This window comes from Ovis aries, chromosome 14 (assembly GCF_016772045.2).
Source record: "Ovis aries strain OAR_USU_Benz2616 breed Rambouillet chromosome 14, ARS-UI_Ramb_v3.0, whole genome shotgun sequence".
NCBI lineage: Eukaryota > Metazoa > Chordata > Mammalia > Artiodactyla > Bovidae > Ovis > Ovis aries.
This window is the reverse complement of record NC_056067.1, coordinates 57,257,697-57,270,394: the sequence shown is the minus strand read 5'-3', so window position 1 is coordinate 57,270,394 and position 12,698 is coordinate 57,257,697. Positions and strand designations below refer to the sequence as shown.

The 12,698-nt window shown below is 39.7% G+C and overlaps 1 pseudogene; it reads right to left on the bottom strand.

The window, feature by feature from the left end:
- Positions 1 to 7,152, bottom strand: part of LOC121816379 (zinc finger protein 850-like) — a 31,868-nt pseudogene extending 24,716 nt beyond the window's left edge.
- Between the last annotated feature and the right edge of the window lie 5,546 nt (positions 7,153 to 12,698).

Genomic DNA, 12,698 nt, shown 5'->3' with positions numbered 1-12,698 from the left:
AGAGTGGTTTAAATCTTTATATTTTAACACTTGCTTCTTACAGCTGCTTAATTTTTATATCTTTTGCACAACCCCCTATAGGGCAAGCTGCCAAGCACTATGATTCAGAGACTATACAGTGCGCAGGCGCAGGGCGAGATAACCTTTACCTTGGCTTATTTACTGCAGCTAAGACTTTGTTTTGGGGAACTTCCTTATCAACTTAGAATCCGTTTTGTCCCAAGGTCTGTTCCTTTTGAGGAATCAGAGAAACATCCTTGTGTGTAAGCAATATTCTTTTCCCATGGGAACAAACAGGATTTTTAGCTGAACATCTCGTTTGCAAGAATGCTCATCCCTGGTTGACAGTCTCGTTAGCAAGCACTTCTCAACCTTCTTTAAACCTAGTTCCCTACATCTCCCCCTTTCTTTTCTTGTAGATGCTGAATAAGCGCTTGAATACGCAAAGCTTCTTCTTTCAATTGTTTCCCTTTCGCCAGCGCCGGTAGACTATAAAAGCAATAAAACATAAAGCAACAATTAACAAAGTATTTACAAAGGATGTTGTTAACAATGTAGATACATGCCCTAAAGGATTAAGGTTGTCTAATCCTTCTTGAAGACTTTTCAGTATATCAGAACCAAGAATATCAGGCAGCGTCTTACTAAAAGTTGACAATATAGTTTGTTCCAATTCCATAATTTCAGCAGTTAAATTCTGGTGTCCCACTAAAGACCTTTTCACTTTTCCCAACCCTCACTCATATTAAAGGGAACAGGCGTTACACATAGGTGAGATGAGTTCCAATCACATTTTAACACACTCTTTGTAGCTAACACAGTCACTTATCTCCTAACCAGGAAACTGTGTGTTGTAAATTCAATACATCAGTAGCCAATTGAGTGTCCAAATCATGCTGTTGTTGCCACAATAAATGAGCATCTTTATGCCATTCCCTGACAAAATCAGCAGTCTGTATGCCTTGATGCAAAGCAAGACCTGCTACAGTTGCTGTTGCTGTTACTGAAGCCACGGCGAGAATTGATGCGATGACAATGCCAAGCATTCTTCGAGATCGATGGAGAAGAGTTTGTACAGCATTCACAAGATGAGTGACAGCAAAAGAGTCCGACCAAGGTCGAGTAAGATTAACAGGCAACCAAAGTTCAGTCCGTGCTTTCACAATGACCAAAGAATAATTACTGGAAAGGACCATCTTGTTTTCAACATTTTCCCACCAAGAACGATTTATACGTTGAGTCAAGTTACAATCAGAACATGATATAACTCCCAAAATTTCATTCCAAATCCATTGCCCATACAGTAAAGAATAAGGAAATTTTACACATACTATAGCAGAGTAAGATTTATTAATATGCAAATGAACTTGAAATGGCCCCTTAGTGATATCATACATTTTTCCCCCTTTCTTATTTTTTCAATGTATTCTCCAAGAGTCCAATTAGCTCTTTCAATTATAGCTTGTCCTTGACTATTATAAGGAATACCAAAAGTGTGCTTAATATGATATTGTTCTAAAAATTGAGATAATTTAGAGGATTGATATGCGGGAGCATTATCAGTTTTTAATTCTATAGGTATGCCCATAATAGCAAAACAAAATAGTAAATGAGTAATAATAGAATCTGCCTTTTTTGAACTTAAAGCTGTAGCCCATTGAAAATGAGAATAAGTATCTATAGTATGATGAACATATTTCTGCTTACCAAATGAAGAAATAAAAACAACATCCATTTGCCAGATCTGGTTAGATTGTAGTCCTCTGGGATTTACTCCAGGAGGGGCAAATGGCAAAATAAACGGTGCACATATGGAACAAGAACGAACAATGCATTGAGCTTGTTTTCATGTTAACGAATAAGTTTTTTGTAACCCTTTAGAATTAGTATGATGTAAGCAATGTTCTTGTGTTGCAGACTGTAAAGGATAAAGTAAGGCATCAATATTTGCGTTTCCTTGAGATAATGGTCCAGGGAGAGAAGAATGAGCTCGTATATGAGTAAAAAAGACAGGGTTAGTTCGCCTAATTAATAATTGTTGAACCTGAAAAAATAATTTATCAATATTAGTTTTTAAAATTACCAGTAGAGTGGCTTCAGGAAGATAAATACATGAAAAGACTGCATATTTAGAATCAGAAACAATATTAATAGGAATATCAAAAAAATCCTGTAATGCCAAACAAATGGCCCAAAGTTCAGCAGGCTGCACAGAAGAAAAGGAATGTGGAACAACTTTAGAAGTAGTATCAGTCCAATAGCCAGCAGTATTTTTATTGGCATCTGTAAAAATAGTTTTTTCTTCAACTGGAATATTAGATATAGGAGATTTACAAACCACTGATGTATGTCGAAGGAAATCTATCATTTTAGATTGAGGATATTGATTAGAAAAAGTCCCTGAATAAGATGCAAGAGCTATCTGCCAATTTTCATTAAACTGTAAGCAATTAGAAATTTGGGTGGAAGTAAGTTGAGTAATAATTGTTTGAGGGTCACTTCCAATTAACTCAGTAATATGGCCTCGACCTTTCAAAATAAGGAAAGCAATTCTATCCGTATAAGTAGTAAGCTTTTTTGTATAGTTATTGGGTAAAAATATCCACTCAATCAACCCTGCAGATTGAGCAATAACTCCAGTAGGAGAATAGGGAGTATGGAACACTATGAAATATATAGGTTGATCCTGTTGTAGATAAGTAAGAAACCCTTCATTCAACCGTTGCTCTACAAAGTGTAATTCCTCTTTTGCTTGAGAAGTAAGAGATCGAGGACTGTTAAGAGCAGTATCACCCTCTAAAGTAGAAAATAAATGACGCAATTGATGTGTAGGAATCCCTAACATGGGACGTAACCAGTTAATATCACCCAAAAGCTTCTGAAAATCATTAAGAGTTTTTAAATTATCTCGTCTAATTTGGACCTTTTGAGGTTTTATTCTCTGTTGTTCCAAAATAGCACCTAAATATGAAATAGGAAATTCAGTTTGAATTTTTTCAGGAGCAATTTGAAGATTAAAATCACTTAAAGCTTTCTTTACATGAATAAAAAATTTATCTTGTTCCTCTTTACTAGGAGCTGCCAATAGAAGATCATCCATATAATGATAGAGAAGACAATTAGAAAATTGTTGTCTCACAGTAATAAGAGCACGATTAACAAACTCCTGACAAAGTGTAGGGCTATTAATCATTCCTTGAGGCAACACTGTCCATTGATAACGTTTTACGGGCTGCCCATGATTATACACTGGAATAGTAAAAGCAAATTTATTTCTATCTTTTATTTGCAAAGGAATATTAAAAAAAAAACAATCCTTCAAATCTAAAACCATCAAAGACCAATCCTGTGGAATCAAAGCAGGAGAAGGGAGACCTAATTGCAAAGCTCCCATAGGTTCTATACATTTGTTAACTGCCCTTAAATCAGTTAACATTCTCCATTTACCAGATTTTTTCTTAATGACAAAAACAGGAGAATTCCAAGGAGACGTAGAAGGTTCAATATGGCCAGATTGAAGCTGTTCTTTTACTAATTGTTCTAAAGCCTCGAGCTTCACTTTTGGAAGCGGCCACTACTCAACCCATTTAGGGACATCAGTTAACCATTTCAATGGGAGAGCTCGAGGAATCTGAGCAGTGGCTACAAGTTTTCCGACGAGATGGTGAGCGTTGTTCCTAAAGAAAATAAAAGATCTCTTCCCCAGATATTAATAGGTATATTAACAATGTAAAAAGAAATAGATACTTTCTTTCCATTAGACAATTGGCATGACAAAGGTTGAGTGCTTCTCCACACATCTGCTATTGATCCTAAGCCTGTTAAAACAAGAGGAATTTTTTCTTTTTTCCAGTCATTAGGCCACTGCTGGAGACAAATAACCGAAACATCTGCTCCTGTATCCACTAATCCTTCAAACTGTATACCTTCAATAATCAGTGACATTAAAGGACGAGAGTCATTAATAAGCATTTCCCAAAATATACTTTTTCCCGTACTTCCAAAACCACCGACTCTCTCTCCCTACTTCAGCCTTGTCAGCAGCTACTAGAAATAGGGAGGCGTAAGGTGGTGCAGAAGGGTTAACAGCCTTGGAAGTTCATTTTTTATTTAATAAAACCTTTCAAAAGGCAGCAGTCATTGCCTCTACAGAATCCGAATCCTCCCCAGAACTCACATCTCTATCTGGCTCAGTGGATGAATCTGTACTATCATCTGGAGGTTTGGGCAGAGGCCGAGGTGAAGCCCCCTCCTCAAAATAACATGAGGCGGCCTCACTATCAGCAGCCATTAATTTTAAAGCCTGTGTTATAATGTTACATAGAGTCCACAGCCTTAAAGGAATCACATTTCCTTTTTCCTGCTGCCTTCTTAACTCTTTTTGCACCACTTTCCATTCCTTCAAATTCAGCTGTACTTCTGTTTGATATTGAAACCAATAACAATGCTGCTCTATAAGACAGAATAACTCACTCAAGCGGCGAGTAGACGTTTTAATTCCTATAGAATGCAGGAGCCCCTTAACCAGCTCCATACATTGTGACTTTAAAGACGGGGAATTCCCCATAGTTTTTTCTTTTTCTTTTTTCTTTTTTCTGTTCTTTTTCTCTTATTTTTCTTATTTTCTCGAAAGTCCCCCTTTCAGCGTTTTGCTCCAGGGTGCTCTCCCTTTCGGATTTTTATTTTTATTTTTTCTCTTTTTCTCGAAAGTCCCCCTTTCAGCCTTTTGCCCCGGGGTGCTTACCCTTTCGGTTCCGTCGAGCCCCACGTTGGGCGCCAGATGCCGGCGACGGAATGACACACCAACACTGCAGAGTGGTTTAAATCTTTATATTTTAACACTTGCTTCTTACAGCTGCTTAATTTTTATATCTTTTGCACAACCCCCTACAGGGCAAGCTGCCAAGCACTATGATTCAGAGACTATACAGTGCGCAGGCGCAGGGCGAGATAACCTTTACCTTGGCTTATTTACTGCAGCTAAGACTTTGTTTTGGGGAACTTCCTTATCAACTTAGAATCCGTTTTGTCCCAAGGTCTGTTCCTTTTGAGGAATCAGAGAAACATCCTTGTGTGTAAGCAATGTTCTTTTCCCATGGGAACAAACAGGATTTTTAGCTGAACATCTCGTTTGCAAGAATGCTCATCCCTGGTTGACAGTCTCGTTAGCAAGCACTTCTCAATCTTCCTTGAACCTAGTTCCCTACACTGGGCAGAACATCTCGTTTGCAAGAATGTCCAGCCCTGGTTGAGAGTCTTGTTTGCAAGCACTTCTCAACCTTCCTTAAACCTAGTTCCCTACACTGGGCAGAACATCTCGTTTGCAAGAATGTCCAGCCCTGGTTGAGAGTCTCGTTTGCAAGCACTTCTCAACCTTCTTCAAACCTAGTTCCCTACAAACAATGATATTCATTCCTCTGATACAATGATCTAAGAACCGTGATTCATATGTTTACAAAATGGAGGTTAATTGTTTATGAAATAAAACATACACTAATTATATAACTTTTCTGGGAGGGGTTTCCATACATTTCTAGGGGATCAGAGATGTCTTCATTTGAAACATGGCAACTAATATTCATGACTTCTGTTGATATTATAAAGATACATCAAGATTTCAGTGAACCATCATTGTATTTTACTTAAATAGGAAGTGACATAACTATTGAAAATGTACATCTTACTATAATATGTGGAATTTCTCCCTGAACACTTACCTCATGGTGACCTATAGGGATGTTTGACATGAATGACTAACGCCTCCATTTAGATGTACATGTTACATTCCTGGGTCCTTAATCTTCTAACGGAGAATAAATATAAATGATTTCATCCTAGGAGTGAAGGCCTTGTCTCATCTTTGAGATAGCAACCATCAAAAACTTAACTTTGCATACACACTAGAAATGAAGCATAGCAGCATGGAGTAATTTGAGAGTTGAATCACATTGATTTTGGTTTTCAAACAATCACAAATCATGTCAATATAAACAAAGATATATTGCTACTATTTGTACATTTCTAAATACCAACCTTCATCTTGTGATCCATACTAACATATCAATTTTCTATCTGTTTTAACTATGGATTACTATCTACAATACTTCTCCTGAAGAGGAACTTGAAAAAACAGGATTGATGAAATGCTTTCTATTGTGTGGGCTTCCCTGATAGCCCAGTTGGTAAAGAATCCACCTCCCACTCCACTATTCTGGCCTGGAGAATTCCATGGACACAGTCCATGGGGTTGCAAAGAGTTGGAAACAACTGAGCGACTTTCACTTTTTCTAGTGTGCAATTTCTGATATTTATTTAGATTTAATTTTTATTAAATTTCTACATTTTCTTTATGTCATTCCTTATCTTCCTTAAATAAATGGTCTTGTATTTTCTGAAGTGTATGTTTAGGACAAACTTCTTCCATCACTTATTAGTAGGGTTTCTCTCCAGTACGTGCTCTCTGTCTAATAAGGTGAGAGCTCAGATTAAAGCCTTTGCCACTTCTCCAGTAGGAATTCTCTGATGTTGAGTAAGACGTGAGTGCCTGATGAAGGTTTTTCCACATTCTTTACATTTCTAAGGTTTCTCTCCAGTATGAATTCTCTGATGGTAAGTTAGACCTGAGTGCTTGCTAAAGTCTTTGCCACAAACCTTACATTTATAAGGCCTCTCCCCAGTATGAATTCTCTGGTGTTGAGTAAGATTTGAGTACTGACTGAAGGCTTTTACACATTCTATGCATTTATAAGGCTTCTCTCCAGTATGAATTCGCTGGTGTTGAGTAAGAGTTGAGTAGTAACTGAAGGCTTTTCCACATTCTTGACATTTATAAGGCTTCTCTCCAGTATGAATTCGAAGATGTTGAGTAAGAGTTGAGTAGCGACTGAAGGCATTTCCGCATTCATTACATTTATAAGGTTTCTCTCCAGTATGAATTCTCTGGTGATCAGTAAGACATGACTTCTGATTAAAGGCTTTGCCACACTCTGCACATTTATAAGGCCTCTCCCAGTGTGAATGCGCTGATGTCGACTAAGGTTTGAGTAACACATAAATGCTTTTTCACATTCTTTACATTCATAAGGTTTCCTGCCAGTGTGGATTTGCTGATCTTGACTAATCTCTGAATTCTGACTAGAGGTGTTGCCACACTCTGTATATTTGAAAGGTTTCCATCCTGAATGAATTTTCCTGTGTCTGCTTAGACTGGATGAGTTAGTAAAGGCTTTCTCACATTTCGTACACTTGTAACTTTTCTGCGGATTCTGAAAACTCTGCTGTTGAGTGAGATTTGAAGACTGATTAGAGACATCACCATATTCACAATTGTAAATCTTCTCTTCAGTGTGTGCACTCTCATTTAGTGGAAAACCTGATGTTTGGTAAAAGATATTCCTCCATGTACTATTGTTAGAATCTTTGTCTGAAGATTGAGGTCCCTGATGTTTCATAGGGTGAGAGTCTTGTTCAGTTGTACACCCAGTTTCATTGCATGCATGGCTTCTCACTCCACCGTAAATATTCTTGTAATTATTGGGGGTAGAGCTCTTACTTAAGGCCTGTCTCGTGTTATTACATGTGAGAAGTTGTTCCGTATTAACCGTATCATGATGTGTATTGAACAGTGATGGTGGGATTAACTCTCTTCCATTAATATCAACATTACACATTTTGGAATGGAGAGAAACTGTCTGTTGGTAGAAGAATAATGATCCCTTGTTCACAGATCCCTCAAACTGATTATTTTGTGAATCTTCCCCATCATTTTTAATTTCTGGTTTTCAGACGTGCTTGAATGTATGTGTAATCGAAGCCTGTGTTCAGAGTGGTTTGCATGAGTATTTGCAGTAGAGACTGGATGACTTTCCAGATTTTCCACATTTCCCTTCAGAGAATGCGCATGTTTCAAAAACTGATTTAAGCCTTTGGTTGAACAGATACACTTCTCTGCAGCTGTTGATAACTGAAATCGGTGTTTTCCACAGTTTGACTCACATTGCTCATTTCTTTTGGCAGTAATGTCCACATTGTGTGAAAGTGTCTTGGTTTCTTTCTGTCCATATAAACATATTCTCGGTCTTTCACATACCCCCATATATTCCTGGTCTTTCATTAAATGTTCATTTCCAAGGTAAGCTCTTTCAAATACTCCTAGGTTTGCTTTTTGGATTAAATATTCTAATCTTGGATTCTTTGACATCAAACCACGGGTGTTGTGAGAGGACACAGCTGAAAGATATGAAATGAAAGTTTTCTTATCTACTATTCCTATCTACTGGGGCTGGTGTGAGCTCAGCTGGGACAGAAGGGTAGCCTCATTCTCTGTGGGAAGAGAACACGGCAACAGTCTGTGGCAGCAGGACAGAGTGAGACTTGTACACAAGGTACTGATGCCAGCCCTGCCCACCCAGCCTGAGAGGGTATCTGCTGCTGCAGCCAAAGTCTGGGTGCTGAAATGTGGGGTCTGCATAGCATAGCCAGGCAGAGCACTGCTGTGGGCTGTGAGGAGACATCCTGAGGGGCCGGGGGTGAGGGATGAGCTCTATAACTAGAATGCTTATGGAGGAAGCCTGACCACCAGAGAGTAGAGCGCCTTTGTTGACTGATGCCCAAAGGGAAGACCCACCATTGCAGCCCCTCTTCCCCTGTGCTGGCCCCTCCTCTCCTAGCACTAGGAAGGGCCACCACCCAGGTGGGCTCTATTGAGCTCCAGCCACAGCCTCCCCCCATGCAACTCCTCCACAATCAGCAGACTCCTGTGCTCTGGGGCAGCTTCTGGAGCAGACACCTGTGGGTTGCCCACACACATAGAAGCAACTGAAAGCTAAGCTGAGCCCCAGTTTTAAGGACAGAAAACTGAAGTCTCTCCTCACGTTGCACAAACCATGCTTTTATACCTGCAACTGGCTTTGTCAACTCAGCCCCTACAGAGCATCTGCATGGACAACCAGGGCTCCTCCAGTCCTGGGAGGTGTAGCTTTAGCAGCTGTAGACTTTGTGGGGATGTATACTAGGGGGAAGGGCCAGGCTAGAGTCTGAGCAGGTCCAGCTCCATGAATGCAATTCTGGGACCTGAGTTCACTGGATCTCTGCTGGTGTTCCAGTGAAAACAACATCTGAGGAGGCACATCTCTCTGCTTTCACAAACAGTTTATGTAAATCCCTAAAAGTGAAAGGTGCTGGCACCAGAGCAATGTGCCAGCATGCCCATGGTTGAAGGGGGCCAATGCAGTGCCAACATACGGTCACATGAGGTTCACACAGTGCATGAGCACACGCCAAGGTGAACAATCCCAGAGGAGCAATGCTTAGTGGCTTCTCTCCCAGTGGGTGTCCTCCAATCCTACCTGCCTTCACTACAGATCAGAATCACACGAAGAAACACATCTGGGGGCTCTTCTCCACGAACCAGGAATCAGACTCCACCCCGAGAGACCAGTGACAACCATAGAGCCAAGGGGAAATTCCCCTCAATATTTTGGGGAGGCTCGGGTCACAATAACAGCAATCAAAGCCCAGATCAAGGGGATAAGGGTACAAGCCTGTGGACCAACCTCACTCGCTAGGGGGAAGACAACAGAGCAAGAGGAGCTAGGATCCTGCAGCCTGTAGAATAGACCACAAACCCAGAAAATTTGACAAAATGAGAGGACAACGAAGTATGATGTAGAGGAAGGAGCAAGACAAAAAGCTACAACAACCACTAAATGAAGAAGAGACAGGCAGTCTAATGATTACTCTTCCACTTAAGTCATCTTAAATGCTGATGCCATCAGGTGCCCTCTAATTCTTTAACCCACTTTTTATTTTAGCAAGTTCCATATGATGTTTCAATATAAAATCATAAATGATACTGACATAGGTCTAATCAGAAAGCAAGGACATGTAGGACAAAGTCTGGGGAAGTTGATAACAAGATTCATTAAATAAAGAAGCAGTTCTTGAGAAATTAAGAAATGAGACTTTCAAAGTATGGTGTGAACACTATCAATGCTCTGTGGAGATCGAATTGGGAAGGAAATCTTAAAAAGAGTAGATATCTATATGTAAAATGGATTCTTTTTGCAGTACAACATTGTAAATTAGTTATACTCCAATAAGAACGTTTTAAAAAGATTCTATATCTAAACATTATAATAGTGTGAAACCATTAAAAATATGGTAGAAAATGTTTTAAGCTCTTATGCCAATTTATTTGAAAATTTTTTGAGTTAATTGAATATATTTAAGTCTTTTCAGTTCAACTCAGTTCAGTTAAGCCTTTTAGCATTGAGGAATTGGGGCAGATACACTTAACATTTCATATGAGTTCATATGAAGAAAACAGAAACCTTGATTTAATCCTGAGATTGGCATTCTTTCTCTTTAGGGAGGTTTTGGTTTATACAGTGAAGAAATTACTTGAATTTAACATTTATAAGATCATATTTGTAGCTTCCAGTGTTTTAGAAATTATAAGTCAGAAACAAACAAACAAACAAACTCTGTCCCCAGTATTCCTAGAACTTTGGCAGTATGTCCTCAATTCTGCTCACACACTGTCATCTAGAGGTAGAAGCTTTAATAGGAGCATCTTAGAGTTTTTCAGAAATGTTCAGTTTTCCGAGGGGCCCCCTGCCCCCACGAAATGGAATAGTAATCGATTCATGCAGGTTGTCACAGGCCAAGAGAAGGGTTTCAGTTCTCACTGTGATTGAGCAAAGTAATCACTGGAGATGAATTCAGGAATGATTTAAAGGGACAGAATGGGGCAGGTGATATCCGCCTATGACAGCAACAGAAAGAAACCCAGACTTCTCTAAAACCATTTCCACTGAAGCAGATCTTCCCAAACCGCACGCAAAGGATGAATTCCTCACTAATCCCTGGACCTGTCGTGGTTGGTCGGCTTCATCCATTGACCCCTACCTGTGTATACGGCTGGTGTCTCCAGTCTCCTTACATCCCAGGGAGTCTTCATTTGCTCCAGAACGGTGACCAGGTCTGGCTTAGAGACCACAAGACCTGCTATCAGGAAAAGGAATATTCGTTTTACAAGAGATTCATCAGTTTCCAATCTAATATGTATTCAAGTGAAAAGAAAAGGCACATGTGCTAAGTCGTGCCTGTCACATCTGACTCTTTGCCACCCTATGGACTGTAGCCTGCCAGGGTCCTCTGTCCATGGGAGTGTCCAGGCAAAAGTACTGAGTGGGTTGCCATGTCCTCCTCCAGGAGTTCTTCCCAACCCAGGGATCAAACCCATTTCTTTTATGTCTCCTGAATTGGCAGGCAGATTCTTTACCACTAGTGCCACCTGGGAAGCCCAGAGAAGGCATGGTAGAATGTTAATACAGCCTAGAACTAAAGTATTTGGGGACATAATTTCCTAACCTGTATTAAAATTCCCTGGTGACTCAGCTGGTAAAGAAGCCACCTGCACTGTGGGAGACCTGTGTTTGATGCCTGGGTTGGGAAGATCCTCTGGAAAGGGAACGGCTGCCCACTCCCCTATTATGCCCTGGAGAATTCCATGGACTATTCCATAGGCTCGCAGAGTCAGACATGACTGTTACCTTGCTCATTACATTATTACATTATTAACATTCTAGAGAAGGCATGGTTGAATGTTAATATAGCCTACTAAATTATATCCCCAAATACTTTATCGAAGCACTTTTCTAACTAACAAATACATAAAGAAAAGATCTTGAGATTCTAGTCAAGTACTACTAAGGCCAAAGTCAGTAAGTGGGAGAAATCTGATTTATAAAGGAGAGTGGCACCCTTTTATACCACAGAACCTACAGAATTACCACTCACCTAGAAGAAGGAGGCAGATTCCATCAAGGAAAAGTGAGAATCATAATGAATCATCATGAAGTCTTCTTTCTCAACTCATAAATATCCATTTTCCATAGAAAGCAGGGATCTGAAACTATTATAAGGAGCAGAAGATTCTAGGAGACATTCTAGAAATGCAGGAACCAAAACCCAGTGCGTAGAGAAGGGATTCTGGAAGGCAGTTATCCTCACCCAAGGAGGCCAGGTTCCTGTAGTTCTCTAACATCACGTCCCTGTACAATTCTCGCTGCCCGAGGTCCAGGCATTCCCACTCTTCTTCAGTGAAGTCTATGGCCACATCCTGGAATGTCAGCCGTCCCTGAAATGCAAAGTACAGGTGCCATGTGGCCATGGGAAGACTTCCTAATGTGACCCAAGAGGAAACCAGCAAGAGAAATGGTTTTTATTTAGGAGAATGTCTGGTGTTACACAAGAATATAATTTTTACACAGTAATATTTTCTACCACATTTTTAACCCCAAGAAAAGAGGATGAGATACGATCCATGAACCACTACAGAAATTATTCTGATTTGAAAGAAAAATCATATGATCTGACCAACTTTGGCATAGTTATTTCTGAGTGTTGTACTCAGTTGACAGACAATAAACTGTCTATCAAAAGAAACAGGAAATATTTTTACAAAGCATTTCCTGATCTAAATGTTCTGGAGTGGGCTCAGTGTGCCACATTTTTCACAAGCTTATTTGAGCGAGTAATGTTGAAAATTCTGCTCCATGAGTGACAATGTGTGAACAGCAACGAGGTAGAATAGTAAGGAAAGAATTCACATTTAACTTTGAAGTTTAAGTGCTTTACAGATTTTACAGGTCTGATAGGATAGTAACCTCGGCAACAAGAATCATTTTAACATT